This window comes from Rhinopithecus roxellana, chromosome 10, assembly GCF_007565055.1.
Source record: "Rhinopithecus roxellana isolate Shanxi Qingling chromosome 10, ASM756505v1, whole genome shotgun sequence".
Lineage (NCBI taxonomy): Eukaryota > Metazoa > Chordata > Mammalia > Primates > Cercopithecidae > Rhinopithecus > Rhinopithecus roxellana.
The window spans coordinates 14,428,267-14,441,867 of record NC_044558.1 but is presented as its reverse complement, the minus strand read 5'-3'; the positions used below and the strand labels follow the sequence as shown (position 1 = coordinate 14,441,867).

The 13,601-nt window shown below is 41.2% G+C and overlaps 1 non-coding gene across 1 annotated transcript; it reads left to right on the top strand.

Moving 5' to 3' along the window:
* The first annotated feature begins 18 nt into the window (after positions 1-18).
* Positions 19-122, top strand: LOC115900115. Its single transcript, XR_004059795.1, has one exon. It is a non-coding gene; the product is annotated as a U6 spliceosomal RNA (small nuclear RNA).
* The last annotated feature ends 13,479 nt before the right edge of the window (positions 123-13,601 follow it).

The following is a 13,601-nucleotide window of genomic DNA, read 5'->3' as shown; positions in this document are numbered from 1 at the left end:
ATTAAAATCTCCTATTCTGTGTTCACTTCAGTAGCACATATACTAAAATTGGAACACAGAGAAGATTAGCATGGTCCCTGCACAAAGATGACATGCAAGTTTGTGAAGCATTTCATAGAATAAAAATCTTCTATTATGCTTTTTTCCTCATGCAATTCTTTGTTTATTTGCCTTTTGGGGACAGCATACCTTGTATAATTCTGTAAATGTTTCTCATATTACAAAGCTTTATTTTATGTTCTTACATATCAAGTTGTAATAATTGTGTTAATTAAAACATTTTCATTGTGAATTTATACTTCTCTAGTAATGTTCAGAGTGTATTTTGTTTTATATTAGTGTATTCTTCTAAGATGCCTACTGATTAGTATATGCCGGCTATAATTTTTCCATCCTTTTACACGTCACCTTTTGTATCTTTACATTTTAGACATGTCTCTTGAAAATATTATACACAGGAATATATGTGTGCATATTTATAAGTGCATATACACAAGAATATGAGTATTTATACAATAGAGCACTCCTTCATGTTAATTTATTTTTATATGATGTCATGTGTATATGTATTTACTATAGCTCAAAAATCTGTGTTTTCTGGAGAATTTAATCCATTTAAATTTTTTAAATTTCTAATATTTGGGGGTTAAAATTTTATTTTGTGCATATATTTGCCTTGCTTCTTTTATTACCATCTTTTGGGTTTGTCTATTTTTATTATTTCTGTTTTCCTTCTGTTAGGGAGTTAAACTATTTATATTATTTTGATATTTATCCTCAACATGGAAACATATATAATTTCTAAAATTTTAAACTTACACAATATATTTATGCTCATTACAGGTAGTATAAAGATCTTAAAACGCTTAACTTCACTTTTCCCTACCAACTTATATTCTTATTGAATTTTTTTTTTATCTGATAAGACACAATTCTTAGGTTTCCAACAGTCAAGTACACTTATATTGGCATACCTGTTTATCATTTTGTCCTTCCTTTCTTCTTGCCTGAGAGCATGTGTGTCATAAAGACTGGAAATCCAGGTCCAAGATGTAAGAAAGGATTTGTGGTGGGCATCAGCAGCTTGGCCTGACTGAGCCAGATTTGAGGGGATATCTAAGAGCTGATGGTCAAGTCATAGCAGGGGTCAAAAGTTAGGTGAGAAGAGAGTAGTCAGGCAAGTCCAGCCACGCAGGGAGCTGGATCTTAGGCAAGGAGCTGGAAACCAGGGATTTGGGCAAGACAGGACCCAACAAGCTGTCCTGACCACAGATATGAGGCATCACAACCAGAACACCTGTACATTGAGGCACCTCCCAGCACCATCAGGGAGCATCTTATGTTTCTTTTGCTGAGAGGGGCACAAGCCCACAGGTGTGGTAAGTCTATCAGGGAGCTGGAGGCTGAAAGGAAATGGAGTCAAATAAGAACAGATCATATTGCAACCATTGACACTATTCTGTTCAAAATATTGATTTCCAGAGCATAGCTCAGTGCCTAACACTTAACAGGCACTCAATCAATATATATTTGTTGACTTATTTACTGACTCATATTGAAAAATGGGAATATGCCAGGCTTCAGAATGATAAAAACATGAATTGTATATGTTTTCTAATCTCCAAGTACTTATATCTAGGGGATGAAATCAATGTAACTAAAATATAAGGCATGGTGTAGGTACTAAGGAGAAGTTAAAATGGAGCCATTAGTGCTACCTGAGATTATCAGGATGGCTTTATGGAGGAGGTGGCAGGCTTGTTGGGTAGGTCAACTAGGGGGCATCTTCAGGACACAGACAGCCAAAGGGAACATTGCTATTATTCTGGACCTGTGCTTCCTGAGTTATTAGCACTGAGGTCAGGGCAAGTCCTCGCTCCATGGTGGACAGTATTTCTGGTGAAAACCTGGCAATAAGGTAGACTCCTCCGTCTACCCTGCCCCACCTCCCCACCACCAGCCAATTGAGAGTGCTGTTGTTTCTGCTTCTTAAAAGTTTCCTGACCAAGATGTTGAATAGGCAGCCATCTGGTGATGTGTGTCTCACTCTACCTCACAGTCCAGATGTATGAATCCTACGGTGTTCTAAGTTTCTAAGGATGAGATCCAGGTCAGCTTCATTCCCATGTGCATTTTCTGCATAGTTCTGCCAACTCCAACCAGATAGTAGGAAAAGTTTTGGATTTAAAGAGTGATCCGTTAATGGGGCCAAGTACAGTGGCTCATGCCTGTAATCCCAACACTTTGGGAGGCCAAAGTGGGAGGACTGCTTGAGGCCAGGGGTTCAAGACCAGCCTGGGCAACATAGTGAGATTAGCTGACTGTGCTGGTAGATGCCAGTGGTCTCAGCTATTCTGGAGGCTAAGGCAAGAGGATCACTTGAGCCCAGGAGTTTAAAGTGGCAGTGAGCTATGATCACACCACTGCACTCAAGCCTGGGTGACAGGAGGAGACCCTGTCTCAAAAAAAAAGTAATCAGTTAATAAGTATTGGATAAATGCTAGAATGAATGCCTAAATTTAAAAATGGAGGAAATAAATGAAGCATAGGAAAAAGCACAAGTGGATCTGTCAGGCAGGTTACCAAAACAGAGCCGAGTGAGAAAAGAAAAGAGCATTCAAACGTTTGGGTATCAGTTGGCCATATAAAGGCATATCAAAATTCTGAGTGCTTGGGGGACAAAACAGCGTTAAGGTTAAGAGACTAGGAAAGGGAACAAGGCATATTCTTGAGGATCCTCAAAGCCCTTGATGATAAACATCACTGGGATTCAGCTCTAGGTTGAGGGATGACCATGGCCTACATCACTTTCTATTACCAGCCAAGACTCCCCCAGCCAGGGGAGATTTTATTGCATCAATGCAAGCAAGAAGGGGCCATGTTGTGTAGCTTCCACATTCTGTACACACGAACCCGCCCAGAATGCTGCTGCTCAATTTTCCCACAATCCTCTGTAAGCACCAAAGAAGTCTCTGGAAAGGGAAGCAAAACATAGAGCCTACCTAGGCTTCCCTTAACTACCTAGTAACTCCTAGGTAAGTATACCTTACCTAGGTGCCTGTCCACAGCATCCCAGCACCACAGACTGAGCACCTGCTCTGACCTCCAAGGCTACTTAGACAAAGCAGCATAGGCAGGCAGAGTCAAGATTATTAGTGGAATCTCCTATGCTATCAAGAGGGAGATAACCACTACCTGAGCCACTTCACAAGCCCACCAGCTCCTCCAGAGAGCCCTCCCTGTGATAGCTCTTTTCTTGTCACCTGTCATTCTGAATCTGTTTAGCACCTATGTTATCCTGCCTTACAGGTACACACAGAGTTTATATGTTGTCATGCACAAAGATTAGAAGAGTCTTGATGGTAAAACCATATCATGTTTGTATCATCACAGGTTCTAGTATAGTGTCATTCATCAGGGGTCCACACAGTGAGTCAGTCAACAAAGACCTACAGTTCAATGTTTTTTTAAATACCAGGCTACACTCAGAGATATTCCATAGGAAGCAGGTAGATGTTGAGATTTGATTTGTGTGGTGGTTTCCTGGGGGCTGCCACTCAGTGGTTGGCTTAGAACAGCAGCAATTGATTGTCTCACAGTTCTGGAAGTTGGAAGTCAGAAGTCAAGGTGTCAACAGGATCGGTTCCTTCTGAGGGCTATGAGACAATCTGTTTCAGGTGTCTTTCCCAGCTTCTGATAGCCTCACAAGTTCCTTGGCTCGTAGATGATGTTCTCCCTGTGTCTTCACGTCATCCTTCTTCTGCACACTCTCTCTAAATTTCCCTTTTTCATGAGGATACCAGTCATATTGTGTTAGGGCCCACCCTAATGACTTCATCTCAACATGAGCATTTGCAAAGCCTCAATTTCCAAATAAGGTCATAGTGACAAGTACTAGGGGTTAGGACTCGAGCATCTTTTGGTGCATATAATTCAACCCATAACAATTGTGTTTATATATTTACAGATTCAGAGAAAGGGCATTTCAGGCTGGAGATAGGAAATAAGCTAAGGCATGGAGATAGGAAGGGTAGGATTTGTGTGCTTGAAAGAGTACATGGTCTTCTTCGGTTCCGTGATTGGAACATAATGAATATAAGTACATCTGAATAGTATATCCATGTACATGAAATTTGTTTATATATAAAGTTCCCAGTGTAGACTTTGACTCACTTTTTATGTCTCTGGTTCTAGATTTGCCTCGTGTGTGTTTCAAGTTACAGTTGGCTTAAAATGCTGCCTTGGTATTAAACATACCAAGGCACCCCTTCTAGTTTCACAGAGGTGAGACACCAACTGATGTAATAGGGTGCCCTATTGTGATAGGTTGGTAGGAACTTTGATCAGGAAGAGAAATCAGCACAGATGGGCTCTCAGAAAAGGAGATTGACACCTCAACCATCAACTCCCCGTAAAACATTATGTAAACCAAGCTCATTTCCCATTCTGCAAGCATCATGCTCTGTCCTGGATTGACAGCTCCCTGGAGAGTGGCATGTGCAGCCTGCTCAAAGCTAAGAGTAGAGTTTGTCAATCTCATCTTCATTCAAGTACCACCTAATCCTTCAGCATGCCCGAGCTGTGACCTAAGTACCACTTCTGAGAAGTGTCACAGGGCCACATGTAAACAGATGCTTCACAGGTTTTTTGGTGTTGACAATGGTGATGGTAGAGGTGATTCTGGCAGAGCTATGACAGTGGTGGTTATAGTACTAGTGACAGTAATGGTGGGAAATGTAATGTGTTAAGCCATTACTTCAGTGAGTGTCACATGCCTGAAGCTTGGTGAGAAGTGGAATGAGGCTGTAGAACTTTTTATATCCTTCCCAATGCCTAGCTCTAGACTTCTCCTACAGTGGATGCTAAGTCAATACTTGTTAATTAGATAAATTGTGATTCTTATTGAGTTCATAGTTCCATGCTCAGGAATTGAATCCTCACTCTGCAATTTATTAACTCTTTGATCCTATAGAACTTACAGCAACAAGTGTTGATACTTGATCTGGATATAGTGAGCCTTCAGTTAATGGACTCTTAGTATTATTCTCATTTGGGATTTACTAAAAAACAACTTAGAGCTCTAACAGGCTAGTCAAAGAGGCTGGGAACCTCTTTTCCCACTTTAAACACCAGTATAGCAGTGGGTGAACTGAAGGGGCACTACCATATCTCTACAATTGATACCCATGATATCCACTTGCCTCTGCCCCTACATAATGCTAGCTGTGGGTTTGCAGTGAAGTTTATAAATGACCAACATGCCAATAAGTGACTGCAATAAAGGACTGAAATTGTTGTTATTGATTCATTAAATCAAACCTCATTAACTGTGACTAGTATCTCTGTGCCCTATGTCTTAGGGAAGGAGGGGCAAAGGAGTTGACTCAGGCATCACCTTCCTTTCCCCATTGCAGCACTTCTCAGAGAAGTCAAACGAGAAGGCCCAGAAAAGGGCCAGCGCCTCATCAACAAACAGGTTCTGCATTAGCTTGGACTGGATTGCCTTTTGGATAGTGTATTAGTCCATTTTCACATTGATGATAAAGACATACCCAAGACTGGGTGATTTATAAAGAAAAAGAGGTTTAATGGACTCCCAGTTCTGTGTGGCTGGGGAGGCCTCACAATCATGGTGAAAGGCAGAAGGCACGACTTACATGGTGGCAGACAAGAGAGAATGAGAGCGAAGTGAAAGGGGAAACCCCTTATAAAATCATCAGATCTCATGAGACTTATTCACTACCATGAGAACCGTATGGGGGAAACTGCCCCCATGACTCAGTTATGTCCCACCGGGTCCCTCCCACAACACATGGGAATTATGGAAACTACATGAAGATGAGATTTGGGTGGGGACACAGGCCAAACCATATCAGATTGTTTTTTATCAACTTATTTCTTTTCTACTGATTGCCTACCCCCTTATATCCTCTCCCCATTCCCTCAGTGAGGTATTAAATTAACTCATCTAGTTTCTGCCCAAATAAATAAGAATGGGAGCCATATTCAGGAAAAGGCCAATATCCATTTACAGTGACTTATATATGAAGATATTGTGTATCTTTCAAGAAAGTGGTAAGTAGCAAGCTTAGAGAAGGGATATCTCCCTCTCTCCCCCTCCCTCTCTCACGGAGACCTTCAGATTTTAAACACACACACACTCTCTCTCTCTCTCTTATTAAGCAACTCTTGAGGGTGAAGTGATGCCTTAGAAAAGCAGGCAGGTGCATAGGCAGAGAGCTTATGTCCCACGCAGGGTGATCAGCCCTGATGGAGGTACAAACAATTTGCTATGAAAACCTGAATGAGTCCAGCTGGGAGGATTGGAGAAGTCAGCTGCAGCCCATTTCAATCAGGGCTTTGTTTTTCCCAGCTTTGTTAGTAGCTGATTGTCTCAATTTTGGTTAGATCTGAATCAGCTGTTAGCATTGTGGACCGATCCAGAACAGCTATGCTTCCATGTTTCTTAACAATAGTTCACATTTATTTAGTGCAGCTTTTCCACAACCTCCACCATATATTATTTTATCCTCCCATGATCCCTATGAGCTAGCTCTGGCAGAAACCAAGGGTGGCCAGTGCTGAGCTCAATGCTGCCACCCAGCAGGGGGAATTCAACGTGTGGGATTGGCTGAACAGGATTGGCTGGCCATGTGGATGAAGTAAACCACCTGTTTAGGTCAGTGGCTTTCTTAAAATGTCAGGGGTCTTTAATACCAGACTGGAAACAGAATCCAGCATTTCAATGGTTTTGTCCACTTCTCTCACTCCATCTTTATGTGGATGGAGGGAAAGGGGAGGGCATATAAAGGGGTAGCCAATCAGTAGAAAAGAAGTTGATTTAAAAAAAAAATCTGATATGGTTTGTCTGTGTCCCCACCCAAATCTCATTTTGAATTGTAGTTCCTATAATTCCTACGTGTTGTGGGAGGGACCTGGTGAGAGATAATTGAGTCATGGGGGCAGTTTCCCCCATACTCCATCCACATAGTCAGGAATCAGCCATTCACAAGGTGGGATTGGTGTTCTTCCCCAAAATTCCCAACCGTACTGGAGTTGACTTATTTTTCATAGGACCTCATGGTTATTTTCAGTCTCCACATTAATTTGCAGATTTCAGTAGAACAGTGAAGAGAACATATTTTGATTGTCAGCATCATCACCTCCATTATCAAAATTCATGTGGAAAGGCTATGAGCTACATAAGACATTTGCATTGATTAAAGTCACCTTTTTGCACTTCTGTTCCACTGCCAGACAGACTTCTTATTACTTGTGGCCCCAAGATTGCAAGCAAAACTTATTTATGTATTTGTATATTACTTAAATGTATACTTAATTTTTTATACAGAAGATGATAGTCACAACCTTAAAGACACAGAAGAAAATCACTTAAAAACTCTTACAGCATTAATACCAGGTTCATTCTTTCAATATCACTTTCCCAGATCTGTCATAGTGCATAGTGACAATTACAATGATAGTTTTGGACTATTTTTGTAAATCTTATTTCATCAGTTACTCATCTATCAAAAATATTTTTGATATTGTTCCATAGACATTACAGTTATAATTATCATTTTAATAACTTCATAATATTCCATCACAGTGATCAACCATCATTTACTGACCCTTGAGCCCCTCGTGGTTAGTCATTACTTCCAGTTATTTGTTACCATAGATAACACGGCAGTGAAGATATTTTAATCACAGACTACAGTGGTTTTATTTTGATGCCTATGACTCATGCTGATGCCCAGGGGTTTCATTTGTAGAATTCAGCAATGTTCATCATACAGTTACTACGTGCTGAATGTTTTGTTATGAATACTAGAATATTATACAATTCTTTCCTTCAAGAAATGTCGAGCTTTGTTGGGAATGAGATAAAGGCATGTGAGGCCACAAGAAGCTATATGAGAAAGCACACTGTGATATCCTCATGCTGGACAGATAACAGGGGCTCTGAGCTCCTTGAAAAATGTGCACGTCAAAGGGGATGGTTGGAACGTAGACAGAGGACAAAGTAGTGTCCGCTTTGTCACTGCTCAAGACTTTGCCCCTGGGGGGCTGGTGCCTGCCCTCACCATCTCTCAGAGCAAGACTACACTTCACCTACATGCTGACAAATTGCCAAGGCCAAAGAAATTAGTGATGGGGAACAGGGGAGCCCCAAACCATCAGAAGGAACAGCATGAGGGGGTCAGGAGACAGAGACAACTCACAGAATTGGCTCTCAGGCTCAGGGATGGCATCGTGTTTCTGAGGTTGGCGGGAGTGGGGGCGGGGTTCACCAGGTGCCTCCGGTGCTAAAGCCTGCACTACACAGGACAGAAAATTCCCTCAGGGCCAGGGCAGAGGCCAAGATACCTCAGGGGTACCAGACATCTGTGTTTGCCTCACTCTTTATGAAAGCAGAAAACCGTCGGGAAGCACATTAAATCTCCATAGAACGCTATGATGGTATTTCATTCAGATACCCATCTGACAAGCATTTATTAGATAGCTACAGGGCTTCTGTGTTCCGGGAACTGTGCTCAACTTTGAAGCCATACATCTGAATAATATGTAGCTAAATTTCAAGGACCTTATAAGCTACTGAAGGAGACAGGCTTACCAACAACTACCTACCTTATCTATAAGAGCAAAATAAAATGAGTTCTACAACTAGAGAAAGGAGTGGTGTATTTTAAGTGGAGAATCCAAGGAAGGATGGAGTAGATGTGGCATTTGAATAGGGCTTGGAGGGAGAGGATTCCCATAATCTCAGAATGGGACAGGCAATAAGGAAGGCATCCAGCTTAGGCAATCCCAAGGGCACAAACAGGCAGTGAGCCTGAGTAACCATGAGTGGGCAGTTCAGAGGGAGCAGAGCCTGCACCTGGAGATGTGCTGGATGCTGAGACTAGAAAAGTGGGTGGGGCCAGATCCATTGATGCCAAAAAATGTGATCTGAGTTCTCCATCCATGGAGAGCTCCCAAAGGAGCCTCTGAAGTTCCTTCACTTTTTGGAAGCCCTGGACACAGCTTGGACTCATCCCCAGCTCCTTGTCACCCACCAATGTGCCGTCAGACTACGATTCTTACTAGGGTCCTGGCATGTCCTGGAGAAACTGCAACCTTTGGCTCTGGCACCCAGCTAGCCACCTTTGCCCTTACACATGAGGCTGGAGCACCTGTTCAAGCTTTTCTGTGCACCCACCTCCTAGTTCCCAGCCTTGCTTTGCCAGCCCGGTATTGGAGCAGAGAGCTCCAGATGACTGAACCCACACTGCCTCTAGGAGAGGGTGGAATAAACCCTACATACACTAGGTCACCAAAGAACCAAGTCACCACAGTGGCTCTGAAACAGCATAGCTCCAGGAGTACAAAAAGTCAGGAGACTGCTTAAAGTGCCTAGTTGGCACTGCCTTCTCCAATCCATGCGTAATTGGGCATCACACCTGGGACAAAAAGAACATGGTAGTGAGAAGGCCAGAGGCTTTATGACAGCGAGAAGCAAAGAACAGGAAAAAAAAATGTTTTCTAGATCTAAATTCTAAGCCTCAGGGGGGCGTCATGTATATGGTATCTCTGGGAGATTTGTTCACTAAGTTAAATTAATTGAGTAATTAGTATTTGCACAGCATTGTATTGAATGTTATTTTAGATGCAGAGGTGAAGCTGATAGACCTTTCTCTCAGCAACATAGAGTTTTCAATACAAAATGAGACACAGCCTTAAGAGAATGCATGGAAGGGCTATAACCTGTGAAGAGGAATTGATTTCTTCCAGCTTGGAGAGAGAAAGAGGTGAGGCAGAAGAAAGCTTCAGAAAGAAGGTGATATTTGAACTGAGGGAAAGCAGGGCATTGAAACACAAGTGGAATCTGGGCAGAGGCAGATGGGGGTGGGTGAAGAGAGCCATCCAGGCAGTGGGGACAGAGAGGTTTACAAGCCCAGAGGTGGGGAAGGGTGGGATCTGTCAGCTGCTTGAGCTCAGACGTGCCACCTTTCATTTCACTATCCTCCATGCCTTGCCCAGAAGTTCAAAATCTAGTGAGTCAATGAATGAGGGAGTGATAAAGAAAAAGTAGTTTGTTTTAGTTGAAACATAGGGAACATGAAAAGAGTAATGAGAAATAATGTCACAAAGGCCACACCTTGAATGAATGTGGATTTTAGTCTGCAGGGAAGAGAAGAGCCATTGAGAGGTGTTTAGCAGAGTTAGGACATGATGAAAGCGGTGCTTCAGGCAGGTTCACCTGATACATAAGACTGATTTGAGGGAGGCAGAGAGACCACTGGGAAGGTTACTGCTGCAGTCCAAGCAAGAGGTAATAAGCACCTGAATTAGGGCAGCAACAATGAGAACAGAGGAGGGCACAGGTGAGGGAGAGAACAGGGAGGCAACATTGACAGCAGATGGGCTGTTGTGGGGGAAGGAGAAGCAGGGAGATTTTGAGCCTGGGTGGCAGGGAGGATGGTGATACCATTAACAAAAATAGGCAGCACAGGAGGTGGCGCTGGCTGGAGAGGGAAGATGACGAGCTCTGTTTCGCACATACTGAGATGTGGAGACACGTTCTTTTCTACCTGAACATGAATCAACTCTTTATCAGGAAAATACATTAGAGAGGTGGAGGGGCTCTGCAGGTCAAGCATCAGTGTTGTTCCATTTTTAGGGACTAGGTCAAGACCCAAGCCATTTCCCGAATGCTGATTTTATAGACAACTCTATGCTTTACACAGAGAATATTTTTGGTTTTAAAAAAAAAAAATGTTGTTTTAATAATGACTTGAGATAAAAACCTGCCAGTGTTCTTCCTTTTCCTCATCATTAATGAATTAGGAGATACACAAAACCTAATTTTAAAAAAAGCACATAAAAGACTCAGAAGCATTCTTCAGATCTTTGCCAGTCGGTCACTTTCATTTTATAAAGCTAGAATTTCCAGTTTTTAAACATTACGTCAGTATTTGACTACAGTTTTAATAGTATTTCAACAATAACAAAAAAAAAAGTTAAGTAAGCACTCTCTTTGGAGTGGTACCATATGAGGCATGACAAAAACCATGATGGAAAGAGGAAAAGAAAAGGTTTCCACCCTCCAGGAGGCCACAGTCTAGTAGTGGAGATAAAACAATAAATACCTACAGCATGTGATATGTACCATAATAGAGACATAAGCAGGCGAGCAATGGTATTTGAGAATTATTTATTCTGTCTTCAGAGAAGTGATCTGGAAGACTTCGCAGAAGAGGGGACATTTGACAATGGATATGGAGGATTATGTTAGAACAATAATGGGAATATAACTTACAAGCAAATATAGAAGGTAAAAAGCAAATGAAGATGATTTGGGATTTGAGGGGAAGGAACAAGAGTAACAAGAGAATTAGGGGCCAGATCATGAAGGGCCGTTCTGTATGTCACCTACTGAGAGAAACAGCTTTTAGTTTCGATGAGGTATTTAGGTTTGCACACTAGACGAGCCACCATGGCAGCTTTACGGAGAATGTCTTTGAGGGGTGTGAGATGGGGCCAGGACAGCGGCCAGGGACCTTGCTACAGTCCAGGTGACAGATGGCAAAGGTGAGAGGAGATGATGAGGCAAGAGTAACATAACAAATGGCTTTAGGAAATACAAATCAATGGACTTGTTGATTAATTAGAGAGAAGGGTCTAGGATACATCTCAGATTTCTGGATGATGTTCCCACCTATAAAGAAGATACTGGAGTGGAAATAGTTTGAGACAAGAGTTTTATGTTCAGATTTGGAAATATTGAATTAAAGATATTTGGGTCATCCAAGTGTAGCTGTCCAATAGGTACCTGGGTGTGTGTATGTCTGACAGAGGGGGCGAGTAAAGACAGGAAGCACAGGACTATGATCCTTGTGCGTAGGGAAATCACATAGGGCAACACATGGCATGTTACAGTTTGGTGTCAGAAGTCACGTGGAGTCTATTGAATTTGCTGTCACACAAGTCTGCTAAGGTTCAAGTAGTTTTTTACTTGATAGAAAAGAGGAACATTAAAAAAAAAAAAAAAAAAAAAAAAAAAAGCAGCATGTGGGACTGAAGATATCCTTGTGACCAGATTTGGAAAGTACAATCTGCCCCACCTACCTTATGATCTAACAATCCCACTTCAAGGTATTTATCCAAGAGAAGTGAAAGTATATGTCCACAAAAAGACATACAAAAATGTGTATATCATGATTCATAGCATCCACATTCAACCCAAATATTCACCAGTAGGAAAACGGATAAATAATCAAGGTATATTCATACAAGAGAATGCAACTCAGCAAGAAAAAGAAATGGATTACTGATACACAATAACATGGATGATTCTTACATTATTCTAAGCTAAAGAATAGAAGAGTCTATATTCCATCTAAACGAAGTGCTAGAGAAGGAAAAACTAATCTTTGGTGAAAAAAATATCAGAAAAAAAGGTTTCCTCTGGAGGGTGGCAGTGTTGACTGGGAAAAAGCATGAGAATTCTCTGGAGTGATGGATATATATTTTGATAGGGGTATGTGTTACATAGACATATGCATTTGTCAGCCTTGATGAATTATATACTTAAGATCTGCGCATTTACACTGTCTGTTTTTTCCAGAAAAAGAAAGTTATAACCAAAGTTGAACTCTGGTTAATTTTAGATTTGGTTTTAGCAATGATATGGATTAAAAATTCTGAAACTTTTCTGTTACGCTAGGTTTGAGAAAATGAGTAAATACACTGACAATAATGAGAGCCAAGTTTCTAACAGCTAAAGAGTTGTCATACAAAAAGGAGAGAAAAAAGTGTGTCCTCTAGAACACATGATTTTACTATGTATATATTAATCTATTATATATGTACATAATCTAGCTCTGTCTCCAACGCCTAGAAACAATATACCAGTATGCACTAAGTATGCACAGAACCCAGATTATAAATTCTAATACCTTCTCCATTAAAAGGGACCCAGATTCCTTGGAAAAATGTTGATTACAGGCAAAGAAGGGACAAGATGAACCTGAAACATCTTGTTGCACAAGAAAGGAAGAAAATTCTCAAAAAATGCTGGGGACACATCAAAAGGACATAAAGTCAGCTTGAAAGAGCTCCTACTGACCAAATCAGGGTAATTTGAACATCAAAAGAAATAACTAACTTACTATAACTCATTGAATAACATAAGAATCTATTTTAAAAAAACCAAACTCTCGACAAACTAGCAATAGAAGGAAATTGTCTCAATATAGTAAAGGCTACATATGAAAAACCCACAGAAAACATCATACTTTATGGTTAAAAAAAAAAAAAAGTTTTCCATCCAAGGAATTTCTAAGGAATAAGGCAAGGATGCCCACTCCTGCATTTCTATTCAATGTAACACTGAAAGTCCTAGCCAGAAAAAATTAGACAAGAAAAACAAATAAAAGTCGTCCAAGGCATTCAGAACAATTTTACTTCTTCCTATTTACAGATAACATGATTTTACATATAGAAAATGCTAAGATTCCATTAAAAAAGCTGTTAGAGGCCGGGCGCGGTGGCTCAAGCCTGTAATCCCAGCACTTTGGGAGGCCGAGACGGGTCATCACAAGGTCAGGAGATCAAGA